The 15,835-nt window shown below is 42.8% G+C and overlaps 1 protein-coding gene across 3 annotated transcripts in view; it reads left to right on the forward strand.

Moving 5' to 3' along the window:
- The window catches only part of LRP4 (LDL receptor related protein 4), a 101,847-nt gene that overhangs the window by 32,429 nt on the left and 53,583 nt on the right, over positions 1-15,835 (forward strand). The window lies entirely within an intron of this gene.

Below are 15,835 nucleotides of genomic sequence, written 5' to 3' on the forward strand. Positions count from 1 at the left end.
CTTTTTTGATTATGCATTTCTTTATTGACAGCATATGAGAGGGGCCACCCTGAAGAAATAATAGGCAAGGAAGCAGTTAAAACATCTCTTTTCTCATTACTTTTCTGCTTTTGATCTCCCCTCGCACCAGAGAGTTCTTGGGGAGAGGCTGGCAGACTGGCTATACAAATTCGTTTGTAATATATAAGTAGGCCCCTGAAAGCTGAAATCACAAGTCCTCCTTTCCCATTCACCCTCTCCTTTTTTTTGTATTGCCACGCTTTTTAGTTGGAGGACCAGCTGATGACTGATGACTGGGACAGGCTCCTCCTGCTCAAATGGCTGGCTGCAGAGGGTCACGACTGAATGTGTTCCTTCTGCAGATCCTGTTGGATTCTCTCTCTCTCTCTCTCTCTCTCTCTTCCCTGTTTTAGTTTTGTGTTGTAGCAACTGCCTTTTCATTTGAGCCACTTGGTCAGGCCGGGGCGCCGTTGAACTGCTGGTGGCTTGGTGCTTATGCCCTCCTTCCCTCTCAATGATCGGAAATGAATGAGAGGGAGAGGATGAAAGGCCACATGCTTGCACACAAAACAGCACCGAGTATGAGCTGGGATCCATGTTGATTTCCACCAGGAAGCTGCCTCTCAGCAATAATGTAGTCCCCGCTTCCTAAAGAAGAAAAGAGTTTTGTTCCCCTATGACCCTCACTCTCCAGCAAATTCTGCACTCCTTCAAACAGAGAAACCAGTTCTGGAATGGAACGGGTCAGCTGGGGCCTGAGAACTTTGAGGGGGTGGTGGTTCTGCCTTCTATCTGCTGTGCAAGGGAATGACAACATTCTTGTCTTTTAATCTTAACCTCCCTTCTTATAAATAATAATAATAACAACCCCCCTGGAAATATGAAAGATTCCTCCTCCTCCTCCTCCTCCTCCTCCTCCTCCTCCTCTTCATCTTCATCTTCATCTTCTTCTATTGTTGCCAGTCTCTTGGGCTTCTAAAAGCCCCTCCCTGTAAGGTGAAAAGGGACAAGAAAGAACAAAACAGTCTGGCAACGGGAGGAGATGAATGACACTGGCAGAGACTATTGTTCATTTTAATGCTGCAGCAAGAGCAGAGGGAAATGTTCACACGCCATTTTTGGGCATCCTGCTGGGCAAGCAAGGGAAGGGGCAATCCAGCTGGTCATGAGATTTGGCTGGCCAGATAGAGTTGGGCTGAATAGATTTCTGTCCATTTAGCTCATGTTGTGTTTGGCTTTTTTTTATATACTCAAATAGTAGTACACTGATTAACAGCAATGGAACCTGATTATATGAAAAATCTGAGACCATTGTAGACCACTGCAGACACAAGAGTTGTCAGGCTACCCTGTTTCTCATATTTTAAGACATACCCATAAAATAAGCCATAGCAGGATTTTAAGCATTCAAGGAATATAAGCCATACCCCGAAAATAAGACATAGTGATAGGCGCAGCAGCAATGCCAGCCGTGGCAGGAGGAGGAGGAAAAAAATAAGACATCCCTTGAAAATAAGCCATAGTGGTTTTTTTTGAGGAAAAAATAAATATAAGACATGTCTTATAATATGAGAAACACGGTACTAGTACGTGATAACCAGGTTTTAACCCCTTACAGGCTGACAGCTTTTATTCAAGAGCAAAAATATATTCGTTATTAGGATAATTTGTGGATAAAACCTCAGTGGCCAAATACCTAGAAACAAAAACTGAGACAGCTAGTCCCTGGAATGTGGTCTCTGCCAGACGACTTGCAGGCCAGCAATTTCTGTCAAATCATTTCCCTTGGTGACTGTTCTATAGAATTGGGACATATTCCTGTAGCTAAGCCTATTTTCTTCACTATGCTCCCACATTGTGCAGATCCATGTAAAAACATGGAGGATAAGTAGATGAATGGTATAAAAGCAGTATACACCTGAATATTGGGTGCTGGGGGACAAGCCACTGGAGAAGATGATCTACCATCACACACTGCTTTCAAATGCGACTAGAAGCATCTTAATGGCCAGGAGCGGAATGGTTGCTAACATTGATGAAACTTGGTCTGAGGAACTAAGGAAAAGTTACTAGGAATCAGCACAGATATCTAGGACCCAGAACTCTTTTTCAGCCAGAACTCACCAGAAGTCAGTTCTGTCACCTCTCAGGTGGATGTCATTACCATTCTACTAAGAGAACGATGGAGGTGTTCATGGTGAGTTGTGGCACCTCTTTTTCTAGAAAAATAGCACTGCTAGGACCTCAAATGCTTCCTTGATGGCAGCAGGGAAAGCTGATGGTTTTTGTTGTATATGGGCTACTGGATGAGAATAGCTGTATGTCTAGACTTAACCTATAGAATGGCAGCAAACCTCATTTTATCAAATGAAAATTTAAAGGGGGGGGGCAGAAGGGCTGGTTGGCACAGTTAGTTGCCAGCTTTGGAGAAGTGCCTGGATTGTCAAATTTCCCTTCCCAAGTAAAGCATTTGGGCTACTGGATGAGAATAGCTGTACGTCTAGACTTCCCCTATAGAATAGCACCAAACCTCCTTTTATCAAATGAAAATTTAAAAGGGGGAGGGGGTGGCAGAAGGGCTGGTTGGCACAGTTAGTTGCCAACTTTGGAGAAGTGCCTGGATTGTCAAATTTCACTTCCCAAGTAAAGCATTTGTGTCCTTTGCTTTTGGGCATTTTTAGACCCTTGGGAACGTATATGGTCACGCTTGACAAATCCTCATTGTTCTACTCTCACTCGAATAAGAAAAATGACCGACAGCTAGAATAAAGATGGGGAGCTTGCTTGTCCATGTCTTTCCTGTTTGTCTTATTTGTCTTGGTGCTCTGTCTGAGCAGCTTGTTAGTGAACTGCCGCTGTGTCTGGAGACTGCCTGATCCATGCCCTCTGCTCCTTCTGTCACTTGTTTAACGTGTTGTTCTTTAGTTAGTTTGCACTGCCGAGGAGTGCAGCTGATCGTTTCACACAAGCTACTGGAGCCTCGTGAAAGGGAGCAGTGTGCTGCAAAGTAGAAGCAGGGGCAGGCGGTCCCCTGCCCTTTTCTCTCCCTCTCCCCTACTCCATATAGTCCAGCTTTCCAAATAGGAATGTGGGCGGCAGGGAGGGTGTGCTAACAGATAGGACTGTAGAAACACTCTCAGGAAAGTTATCCAGTCATTCTACACTCCCTCAGTCCCTGCAAGGACACCCCCCAACACACACACGTGTGTGCCCACTGGTTTGGAAATGTTTCCGTAGGGAGGTGAAAAGAGCAGGACACAATTGGGAGGAGAACAAAGGTCCTTTGTGGGCCTTTGGGAACATTCTCAATGGGTTTGTTCAGTGTCCAGTACACATTTGGGGAGGATGGGGAACTGTCGGGACAGATGCGAGCTTCTGAGGTGGGTTATATTGCCTGTCTCAGATAGAAACAGCAGTGTTGCCAATTACTCCCAACTGGGTGGCCGCCCAAATAAATAGCATCTATCTGAAACCGATGGCTATTCCACCTTGAGTAAAACTTGGAACAGGAGGGTATCGCCCACTGAAAGCCCCTCCTAATTATTAAAGCCATTTGATGCTATAGAGCTCCGCTCACCTATCACGCAAATTTGATAACACGAATTTTGAGCTGGAAGTACCTGGTAGTTCTTAGTGTCTGCTAGCTTTCTCTTTACTATGACGATACTAATATTGGTTCTGCTGGCTTCCAGAAAGGATTACAATGAAGTGACAAGTTTTGTGCTCTTAGGAAAAGCGGTATATAAATATTAAGTATTGCATGAAACTTGAAATGCACAAACAAAAGCACCGCTGTGTTTGTATAAGATATATTTTTTCTAAAAACCTTCAGTAGAATCCGACAGATGTTGTTCTGTCATGAATCTCTCAATCTATGAACCATCTTGAAGTGCTTTCATAGTACAACAAAAACATATGCAACAAATACATATATAAAAACAGTTTAAACTATTGTGTACAGTATATAATAAACAATTTCAGATGCAATTCAGATATAGACGAGGACAGAAATATTCACTTACACTTAGGGACTATTTGTTGAAAGAGGAAAGTTGACATTCTTGCTACCCAGCTTTTTCCTCTATGTGTGTGCTGCACTGTGCTCTTTCTACTCCTGTTCATATTCTCTCTCTCTCTCTCTCTCTCTCTCTCTCTCTCTCTCTCTCTCGCGCACACAAAAACACCAGATAGTTTGCTCATTTTGCCCACCAGCTGATTGCCACTTTGGCCTTAGTTTCCGAATTTGCCTACTGCAACATTACCTTGCAATAAGATCAGGGCTAAAACTGTGAAGCACTGAAATACAGAAAAATCACTATAAGAGGACCTCCTGTCAAACCATATGTTTCATTTGGGTCATTTGTTTCCTGCTGAAGTTGCTGTTGAGCAGGTGTGCAAGGATCATAGATACCAGAAATGTGGCAGCTTAAACCATTTTAAAGATTTTGCACCAAGGTGACCCAAAGTTGGTGTCAGGGAGAGCTGAATTCTGTGTCCTGTATGAATTGTGCTTATTTAGTGGAATTACACAAACATTGTTTGTGTGTGAATGTGGGTTGTTGTTGTTATTTAAGGGTGAATTTTGCACTGAGTTGCAAATTCTGTGGTGGCTGCCTCAGCAGAATAGTAGCTTGTATGCTAGATTCTGAACTGTGAAATATGCCTAGAGAGGTTAGAAGCACACTTGCTTTACTGTTTTCCTGGAAGTGCAGTAATGGGTACTGAATAAAAATAACTGGTTATGTCCCAAGTTCTGCAGGAGGAACTGGTATGCTATCATGTGGCTGGAACTTTCCTCTTCTTCAGTTCCCCTTTTGTATTGTTTTGTTTTGTGTGTCTTTTTTAATTTTATCTCCCGGTATTTCTTGGTAGCTTTGCTGAAGTTCCCCTCCTGTGGCTCTGTCAACATTTAACAAATTTTCCTCCAGTTTTCATGTTTCCTTTGGCTCTGGATCAACACAAACTCCCCAAATCCAAAACTAATTCAGGACTCTAAGTAACAGTAGCATTTAAGTTTTGGAACTGTGCCAGTCAGACGGGCAGCCTCTTCATGGAGAAGCAATCTAATTCCAGTGTCAACAATTGCTTTGGAGCTGGCCTTTCCTTTTTAATGTAAGCCTTTCAGTTATCTAAACACTACTACAAGAGATTGGGACCTGCATCAACATCTCTAGAGCCTAACTGGCCTTTGTTTTCCCGTATCACAGGATGTAATCACACTTCATTCAGGTCAGAGGTCAAGACAGGAAAGACAGGCCATACTTTGATTGCTGAAGTGGAGCAGGAGGTTTTATTTTAATTTCCTGAGTTAAGTGTGGAAATCCTGGCACACAAGTGTGACACTGAATTGGTTTCCATTAGTGTTTGCCTAATGATGTGTTTAGTCGCAGAGTAAATAGGGAAGGGTGGGGAGAGGAAGAAAAATGATCTTCTGAATTAAGCTTGGAAATGCCTCATTTCAGTTTCCTGCTCTGTCCCACAGTCCAGGTGGGTCCACAAGCATGTCAGATGAGTTTGAACTTCAGAGGTGAAGAATAACAATGGCTTTGGCTTATATGTGCAGCACTCAAAAGTCGGTGTTGCAGTGCTTCTGAAGCAGGATCTAAAACCCTGGTAGTATCTGACTGAGGTTTGTAAATGTTGAGGTGGTTTCTTTTCTCTTTGCTCTGTAGCTTTTCTCTCATGCTGAGTCTTCTATAACAACTGAAGCCATTCTCTCACAAGCTCAGGGATGAAACCATGATACAGCAGTTGAATTAATGTTGAAGTGAGGATCATAATGGATTAGAGAACTTCCCAGCGGACAATCGGCTGAAAAGCCCTGCTAATTCAGGCCAAAGGCATCCTGTTCTCACAGGGGCCAACCAGATGTTTGTGGGAAGCCTGCAAACAAAACTGAAGAACAATAGTCCTCTCCCCACTTGTGACTCTCAACAAATGGCAGAGGCATGCTGCCTCCAACATTGGAGGTGGAAAACTATAATTGTGGCTGGTAGCCATTTATAGTTTTATCCTCTATATATTTGTCTAATCCTCTTTTAAAGCTCTTCTAAGTTGGTGGCTATTACTACTTCTCAGGGGAGCAAATTTCAAAGTCTAGCTATGCACTTTGTGAAGAAGTACTTCCTTTTGCCTGTCCTGAATCTTCCAACACTCAGCTTCATGGGATTTCCTCAAGTGTTATGAGAGAGGGAGAAAAGCTTTTGAATGATGGTGCATGCAAACCTATTTGGTCCAGCCACTTGTTTACCTGCCCCACATGATGTCATGTACCATGTTAGGATTAGTGGATGTGGCTTGGCTAAAATGGCCTTGGCAGGCCAAACGGGTAGGCCTGGTGGGCCTAATTAGGTCCAATGGCCAGGGGTCCCCCAACCCTCTCCTCATCCGTAGAGTCAAGGACTGGATCTTGGTGAGGGGCAGGGCAAGCTTGTTCTCTGTACTGAGGAAGACTTTCTGTAAGGGAGGCTGGAGCCAGGAGGCAGTGAGAACTGAAGCATGACTATTCACAAGCTCTGTAGAAAAGCAGGTGAGATGTGGGTGGGCTGAACAGGCCTGATCTTCGCTGCTTGGATGGCAGCTGTGCAGTAACTTCCACCACGGTGCATCTTGCTTTTCTTTCTGGCAGCACTGCTGGAAACATCTAGCCCCATATGAACCCATAAAAAGTATTTATCATTGTGGTTTACCCCTGCTCCCCCACAAAAAAAAAATGGCCAGGATTCCTTTTACTTTCAAGTCTTAATTTCTTCCAGTTTTCTGGTTAGCAGTGGGGGATCTGTGATGACATTGTGGTCGTGTGGTGGCCCTTATTTGATGAGCCTGGCCTAGTTCTGCCATAGTCAGCTCAGTCTGGGCAGTTAATAATTCTCCCTATTTTGCTCATTCTCTAAGGGAAACATAATACTGTGTATGTTTGTATATGGTTTTTTTTTAAAAAAAACTTTTATAGAGTAATTCTTTTTCCCAAGATAGCTGCATTTATCTTGTGGTTCAGCTTTTGAAGTTCCTCTGCCTGTGGGATTGCAGAGTAGAAGGTTCTGTCTCAATTCTTGCCACAAATGGCTACCCTCTCCTTCACTGGAGAACTCTTCCTGCAAGGCTAGGTCAGTGCGGCTTGCCTTCCCAGATTCTGGTGGAATAGAGAGTAGCAGCACAGTAGCCACTTTGCACAGATGCTACAACGTTGAAGTGTTGACATTCTTATTCCAAAATAACCCCTTTGCTGACCCTTTAGTATAAAAGTTCTGGTTCAAGTTTTGCTTGTGTCATGCCACAGTAATGAATAGGGTTCTCTTGCAGAATCCTCAAAAATGTTATACTGAACCTGAGCTCTTGTTTTCTTATCCTCTGGCAATTGCAGCTCTGCTGGTGAAATGGGTACTTTCCTGCAACACAGAAAAATGAGTTTTCTCCAGGCCCCTAGCGAGAAATATTGCGCTGTGTTGCCAAAGGCACACAGGCAGTTGGGGAACGTGTTACAAGGCATTGTACAGTAAGTTGGTATGTAGTCTAATGTGCCCAGGTACTTGTCAGTCTTCGCAGTGCATGTATACCTATTGGCCAGTGCATTGGAACGAAAGACAGCTTTTATTTTTACCCAAATGATTAAATGGAGTACTGTACTGACTCTGCTCTTTTCCTTGTCTTTACATTCCACCCCCATATAATCTCCATGGCTACCGTTTTGCTTCCTTCCCTTAAATGGCTTGTGTCCCAGTTACCTGAAAGACTCTTTTCTCCTGCATGGACCTCCATTCTAAGACCACCTGTTGTTGTTTAGTCGTTTAGTCGCGTCCGACTCTTCGTGACCCCATGGACCATAGCACGCCAGGCACTCCTGTCTTGCACTGCCTCCCGCAGTTTGGTCAAACTCATGTTCGTAGCTTCGAGAACACTGTCCAACCATCTCATCCTCTGTCGTCCCCTTCTCCTTGTGCCCTCCATCTTTCGCAACATCAGGGTCTTTTCCAGGGAGTCTTCTCTTCTCATGAGGTGGCCAAAGTATTGGAGCCTCAGCTTCACAATCTGTCCTTCCAGGGAGCACTCAGGGCTGATTTCCTTCAGAATGGATAGGTTTGATCTTCTTGCAGTCCATGGGACTCTCAAGAGTCTCCTCCAGCACCATAATTCAAAGGCATCAATTCTTCGGCGATCAGCCTTCTTTATGGTCCAGCTCTCACTTCCATACATCACTACTGGGAAAACCATAGCTTTAACTATACGGACCTTTGTTGGCAAGGTGATGTCTCTGCTTTTTAAGATGCTGTCTAGGTTTGTCATTGCTTTTCTCCCAAGAAGCAGGCGTCTTTTAATTTCGTGACTGCTGTCACCATCTGCAGTGATCAAGGAGCCCAAGAAAGTAAAATCTCTCACTGCCTCCATTTCTTCCCCTTCTATTTGCCAGGAGGTGATGGGACCAGTGGCCATGATCTTGGTTTTTTTGATGTTGAGCTTCAGACCATATTTTGCGCTCTCCTCTTTCACCCTCATTAAAAGGTTCTTTAATTCCTCCTCGCTTTCTGCCATCAAGGTTGTGTCATCTGCATATCTGAGGTTGTTGATATTTCTTCCGGCAATCTTAATTCCGGCTTGGGATTCATCTAGTCCAGCCTTTCGCATGATGAATTCTGCATATAAGTTAAATAAGCAGGGAGACAATATACAACCTTGTCGTACTCCTTTCCCAATTTTGAACCAATCAGTTGTTCCATATCCAGTTCTAACTGTAGCTTCTTGTCCCACATAGAGATTTCTCAGGAGACAGATGAGGTGATCAGGCACTCCCATTTCTTTAAGAACTTGCCATAGTTTGCTGTGGTCGACACAGTCAAAGGCTTTTGCATAGTCAATGAAGCAGAAGTAGACGTTTTTCTGGAACTCTCTAGTTTTCTCCATAATCCAGCGCATGTTTGCTATTTGGTCTCTGGTTCCTCTGCCCCTTCGAAATCCAGCTTGCACTTCTGGGAGTTCTCGGTCCACGTACTGCCTAAGCCTGCCTTGTAGAATTTTAAGCATAACCTTGCTAGCGTGTGAAACCACCTTCCGAGGCCATTCTTCCAAGTCCCCTGACTTTTGAAGTAAGGTGGGAGTGGCCAAGGAAACGGCCTTCTCTGTTGTTGCCCCCTGGTTGTGGAATACTTTCCTTAGGGAGGTTTGCTGGGCACCAACTCTGATGTCTTTTCAGTGGTTTTTATTTGCCCTGGATTCTAATGCAAATTTTTAGATCTGTCTTTATGGCTGGAATTTTACTGAGATTATTATGTTGCCCCCTTTTAAATTTGCCAGTAGCATCATTTTATTCCAGTCTTTACACTACAGACTCTGAATCTGAAAAGATCCCACATCAGCTTTGCTGCTGGTGTTGTTCATGCATTGTATCCTTCAGTTTGGCTCCGGGTGTTGGAAGGGTCTAGAGCAGGGGTCGGCAAGGTTTACCTCACCTGGGCCGGTTCACTCCAACAGAGAGCCCTCCATGGGCTGGATCATGTGCTTGTGTGAGCTTGCGCGGCGGCAATTACTGACGTCTGCGTCTGCACAGATATGATTCCCAGCATCTGCATCTGCACAGGTGCGATTTCCAGCGTCTGAGCATGCGCAGACGCGATTTCCGGCACTGCGGTTGGAAGTTCCCGCTCCGCGCCGGTTTAGCTCAGTGGGCGGGGGCTCGCCGAGCAGGCGGCTCTGTTCAGGGGCAGTTAAACGACTGCCATGGGCCGCTTGTGGCCCATGGGACTTAGGTTGCCTACCCCTGGTCTAGAGTGAGATGCAATTTAGTGTTAGGGAATGGGGTATCACAGCACAATCCCAGGCAGATTTGTTTGGGAGTCCTGTCATGTTCCGTGTGGCTTACTCCCAGCCAAGTGTGCCTGGTATGGCAACCTTGCTAGGCCTCTTCAGGTCAGGCTGTTGTGATCCTGTTCTCTTGAAACAAGATTAATAGGCTGGAGAATTATGTATTCCCCTTCATAATGGTGATAATGCTTTATTAATGATTGTAATGGGAATGGTAATTCAAACAACATTTGTATTATGGAAAAAAATTATGATTAATGTTCCTCAGCAAAAGAAAATTTCTTTTCTACTCCTAAACAGGTGGAAAAGAATAAGGGAAATGGCTTCCTAGATGTGTGGACAGAAAAATTTATTTTCTTATAGAAGGTGTGCAAATTTGTTGAAGCATTCAACATCAAAGAGATTTGTTTGGCTCTGAAGGTTTTAATACATATCATGACATAATAGCCAGAAGTACATTCTGCCTTTTAGCTTGCATGGCCTGGGATAGCTCAGACAATAGAGCATGATTATCGTGACCTCAGGGTTGTGGAGTCGAGCCTCATGTTTCCAGCATTACAGTGGGTTGGACTAGATGACCCTTGTGGTTCCATTCAACTCTATAATTCTGTTTCTGTGCACCTTTCATATAATTTTCATATAATTTACATGATATGATAGATGATATGCAGTGTTTGCTGATTATGTTCCCCTTATTCTGTCACATTTTGCAGCTGACACAGTGGTGGAGTAAGACAGCTCAACTTGACTAAAATATGCCGAAGAAAATTTATTAGTGGTTTCCAGTTTGACTGGAAGTTCTTTATGTGATATACCTGATATATAAGGGACACGGGTGGCGCTGTGGGTTAAACCACAGACCTTAGGGCTTGCTGATCAGAAGGTTGGCGGTTCAAATCCCCACGACGGTGTGAGTTCCCATTGTTCGGTCCCTGCTCCTGCCAACCTAGCAGTTCGAAAGCACGTCAAAGTGCAAGTAGATAAATAGGTACCGCTCCGACGGGAAGGTAAATGGCATTTCTGTGCGCTGCTCTGGTTCACCAGAAGCGGCTTTGTCATGCTGGCCACATGACTTGGAAGCTGTACGCTGGCTCCCTTGGCCAATAAAGCGAGATGAATGCCGCAACCCCAGAGTCGTCTATGACTGGACCTAATGGTCAGGGGTCCCTTTACCCTTTACCTTTACCTGATAACATCCTGATGTCAAAGCCATATAACATATTGGTGATTATGTTGGTTCTGAACCTTAGATGCATGGAGTTAACACATTACTGAGAGGGGTGGGTGTTAGAAAATCATTCCTGACTAGTGTTTGCAATTTGAATATGAAATACCACCTAAAGATTAAGTGTGTTTTTTCGGTTTTATTCTCCTTGAAGAGTTAGTTATTGGATAGTTTGCAATGTGATAGCATTTGACATGAATATTTAAAACATGTCTAATGGTAGGAAATTCATTTGGCAAACAGGAAGTTCAGTGTCCTCACCGCCTGGAGTTCTGTATCCTATCTACAACAAATTAAGCAGAAGAATCTGACCTCTGTGAGTTAGGACAGATATGTAGTGATGAGATCTGTCTTAAGAGGTTGGACTGTAGCCAGTGCCTTTGGAAGTCAGTACCAAAATATCACAGCAGGGAACAGAGAGAGATCAAGCACCATCAAAATGTAAGAACTGAGAAAATGAAGAGACTGAGCAGCAATTTGCAATGCACTGGAAGCTTAATGGCTGTAGATAATTTGCATAAATTTGCCTGAAAATGGTGGCTGCCAGAATGGGAGAAAATTTCTCTCTCCCAGCAAGTTGGGTTGACTTTTAAGAGCCATGCTGTAGTTACCGCCATATCTTGAAAATCCAGATTTATGCATAACCTGTGTATTAGAAAGCCTTGACATGTAATAATATACATTTAGGGGAGGAGCTTTTGCTATTTGATGTGCATCTTTCTAAGTTTCTCTCCAGGCATGAGATACAGAGAAGAATTGTATATTAACCATGTTTTTAAACTTTCCTTTCAAATCCATGCACATCCAATGCATTCAAATTCAAACTGTTGGTGCTGACCTTTAAAGCCCTAAACGGCCTCGGTCCAGTATACCTGAAGGAGCGTCTCCACCCCCATCATTCTGCCCGGACACTGAGGTCCAGTGTGAGGGCTTTCTGGCGGTTCCCTCGTTGCGAGAAGCCAAGTTACAGGGAACCAGGCAGAGGGCCTTCTCGGTAGTGGCACCCGCCCTGTGGAACGCCCTCCCACCAGATGTCAAAGAGAAAAACAACTTATTTTAATATTCTGTTGTAAGCCGCCCAGAGTATAAATAATAAATTATTATTATTTTATTATTATTATTATTATTATTATTATTATTATTATTATTATTATTATTATCATAAAATGCCAATTGTACTACAGATTCTAAATTAAACTCTGAATGAATGGTACAGTATTAGTAAGTGCATTATCGGTCAATAATGCCTGATGTCGTGCTTATTAGATTAAGAGGTATTAAACATTTTATGCCAGTAGCAATGCAAACAAAAGTTGATGCAGGAAATGTCAGGTAGAAAGTGCAGAAGCTGAAAGACAAAGTTTGGATTGCAGCAATGGGCAATATTTTAGCCTAAGCAGCATTCTGATTTGCCTGAAAAGTGCAGAGATGATGAGAGCAAAGGCTGGTAAGGAGGGAGGTTGCAGTAGTCTACGTAAGATGTGACTGGAACATGAATTAGGGTTTTAGAAGCAAATATAGAAAGAAAGAGGTAATTCTTGGATGGGTGTTGGAGAGGAGGAAGTGACAGCACCCTAAGATTTGTGGAAGGCAGAGGAGATCACAGCAGGATGAGATGAGATCACAGCAGGATGAGATGAGAAGGATGAGATGAGATGACTGGAATTTCCATTGCTGGCCCTGTCAGTTCCAGGTGTCAGCAGCATATTCTGGAGTAAATGCCTATCTATTAGTTAAATATTGTTTAATATATCAGATTTCCTATATATGTAGCCTCCCCGCCCCCAGATTTACTTGTTATGTAGCCTTAAATAAAATAAAATAAAATAAAATAAAATAAAATAAATATGGCTTGAATTTAACTTTGCTTGCTGACATTACATTGGAATTAATGTCAAATGATGATGCACTCCTAGGCACATTTATGTGGGAGTCAGTTCCATTGAACTCATGGTGACTTACTTAGTAAGCAGGTTAGGATCTGGCCAAAACAACCTCTCTAAGATTGCAGGATTCGTATATTTTAAAATCTTTACTTGTAACAATGATTTACCGGCATATCAGCAAACTTGCTATAGTAGCATTAGTATTTCAGTTTTTCTCTCTTCAGATATTTATTGCTTCCTACTGGATGTGAATTATATGACACTGAATTTTCTGCCTCTTATCTGATGTTTTTGTTTTGCGCTCTCATGGGCATTTGCTGCTTTTCCTGCTTTGGTGTTTTCTGAAAGCACCTCTGTGGATAAGTCCCCCTTTTCCAAGTCACTAATGAAGGTGTTTTAAAACAATAGATCTAACAGCGATCCCTGTAGTTTCTAAGAGCTCCATCCCTCCTGCAGCTTGGTATGTTGCCGTTTCTCATTACCCTTTGTTTATGGTTCTTCAGCCAGCTTTTTACTTTTGTGTTCATATCCGAGCCAATTATAATTATTTTTCTGAATAGTGGACCATTATCTAAATTATCATCCTGCAAAGCTTTCCCCAATATGCTCTGAGCCCTTAGAGATATTGCAGCATTTTCATTTCTAAAGATGTGGTGACTTACGAGATATTTAAAGGGAAGCTGCTCAACCTATTGTCACACTTAATTAACATAGGGTAGACATGGGAACTCAGTCTGGCTTTTTAATCGAAGGTGCAGCCGCTTAAAGTCTTTTTAAAGTGAGGGTGGGGCAGTTATTATTCTTTCAGAGTAGCTGATTCTTTCACTTCTACATGATAGTGTGCTTGCATATGCCTTTCAGACCATTGCTGCTGCTTTACTAGAATAAATTGCATTTTTATTGGCTAGCCCTGACTTCCTTAGACTTGGCAGCAGCTTTCAGTGGGTACTGGAAAAGTTACCTCCAGTCATTGGCTTTCAAGGCAAATGTTTACAAGCACTCTTTTTCTCACTCTTCAGTTTTGCTACACTTGAGATTTATTGCTTTCCGTGCTCCATTCCTTTATCATGGAAAAGTACTTTCCTCGGGTTCCTGTTAATCTTTATAGTATGTGTGATTGCTGCCATTTATGCTTACCCAAACCATAAACCTTATCTGACCTGTATAGACTTGTTGAATTTCTTTTCCTTGTCTGTATAAATCAGACCTGCTGAATTTGCTCGACATGTTCCCGTAAGCTTTTAAAGAATAAAAAGGGAAAGTTCTGAATGTCAAAAGTTTCTGCATCATTGTCTCCATGAGGTTTAGTGAAGGTGAGGGAATAGCTATAGCTGGTCCTTCGTGCAAGCAGGAAAATATTTCCACGAGTGTGTTACGCCTCATGTATTCGTATAGCATTGCATGAATGTGTTGATTGTACAAGGAGAGGTGGAAGTTTGAATGCTTCCAGCTCCAGACTGGGGAGCTAAACTAGCATTAAAATCTTCATTATTACCTTATGTTTCAGAAATGGTGGAGTAAACATTTATGTGTCACAACACACACATAAACTTTAAACTCAACATCTCCTTGGGTGTCCTGTGAATGGCAGACCAGGGTTTAAATCCGCACTCAGCCATGAAGCTCACTTGGGCCTGTCATCAACTCTCAGCCTGACCTGTCTCAGAGCTGTTGTGTGAATAATACAGAAAGCCATGTATGCCACCGTGAGCAACTTGGAGGAAAGGTGGGATAGAAATGCAACCAACCAGCCAACGAATATCTTATGATAGCGATACTGTAATACTGTTTGGACTGTGCCATCTTTGAAAGGTGCCCACGGAGCATGATACTGAGCCAGTGGACCTTGACACCTGTAAAATGGGTGACCTACAACGCCACATTACGTAGCCATACTTATAAGTAGTGGCACCTCTACTTACAAATAACTCTACTTACAAATGTTTCTACTTACAAATGGAACTCCACCCGCCATCTTGGATGCGGTTTAGATGGAATTTTTTTCTACTTACAAATTTTTAGATAGGGTTGCTTCGACTTACGAATTTTTTCTCCCAATGCATTCCTATGGGATTCTACTTACAATTTTTTTTCGACTTACGATTGTGCATTCGGAACGCATTAAATTCGTAAGTAGAGGTACCACTGTAGGTGGGATTCTGGTCAGGTGTTGGGCCCCTGGTTGAAATTAGTTCTGCTTCTTTATGCTGCGTTAACAGATCTTTGTGGACTATATCAGTGAGTGATGTTTCTTCTGTCATCAGAACATATGAGTGCAGTGTGGCATTCCCAGTTTCTGACAGAAAAGTTCTCTGTTAAAACAATGGGTCAGCAAATCCCTCTATTAAGACTGGATTAACTGTACTTTTCTTCAGTGGGAAACTGCTACTTGAGGATAAAAATCACTGCTTCAAGTGACAAGCGAAGGAATAGTAGCCATTTGCCTCTGAAGTTCATTTATGGAAAGACTATCCCTTCATATCAAAGAAGATTGTCCTGCTAACCAGCCTATGTGTGAAAGTACAGTCTTCCTCAATTGTTAAGCTTCCTAATGAAACAGTTCTCCAAAAATGTAGAGCAATGGCATGCTAACGAAGAGCCAGGAATATTATCTTGCTGTAATGATGGCTGATTGATAGCATCAATAAAGAATTAATGAAAGGTTGTGGGAAGCAGACCCCCTTCTTCGGAGTAAGGGGTGAAATATCTTCTTCCTTGCCTCCAGGGAAGGTGATGCAATTTTTGGACAACCGTTGGGTAAATTGCTTTTCCCTCTGCCAACATGAAAGATTCTAGAAAAATACTTTGTACTTAGAAGAGATACCATAGCTGTTACTGGATTTGAGGTCTGCATCAGCCCAAACAGCACCAGAAACATTTTGACTAGATTACGAAAGCATATATTTTATCCCCTTAAGCACTGCTTTGC

The sequence above is a fragment of the Zootoca vivipara genome, chromosome 1 (genome assembly GCF_963506605.1).
Source record: "Zootoca vivipara chromosome 1, rZooViv1.1, whole genome shotgun sequence".
Taxonomy (NCBI): Eukaryota; Metazoa; Chordata; class Lepidosauria; order Squamata; family Lacertidae; genus Zootoca; species Zootoca vivipara.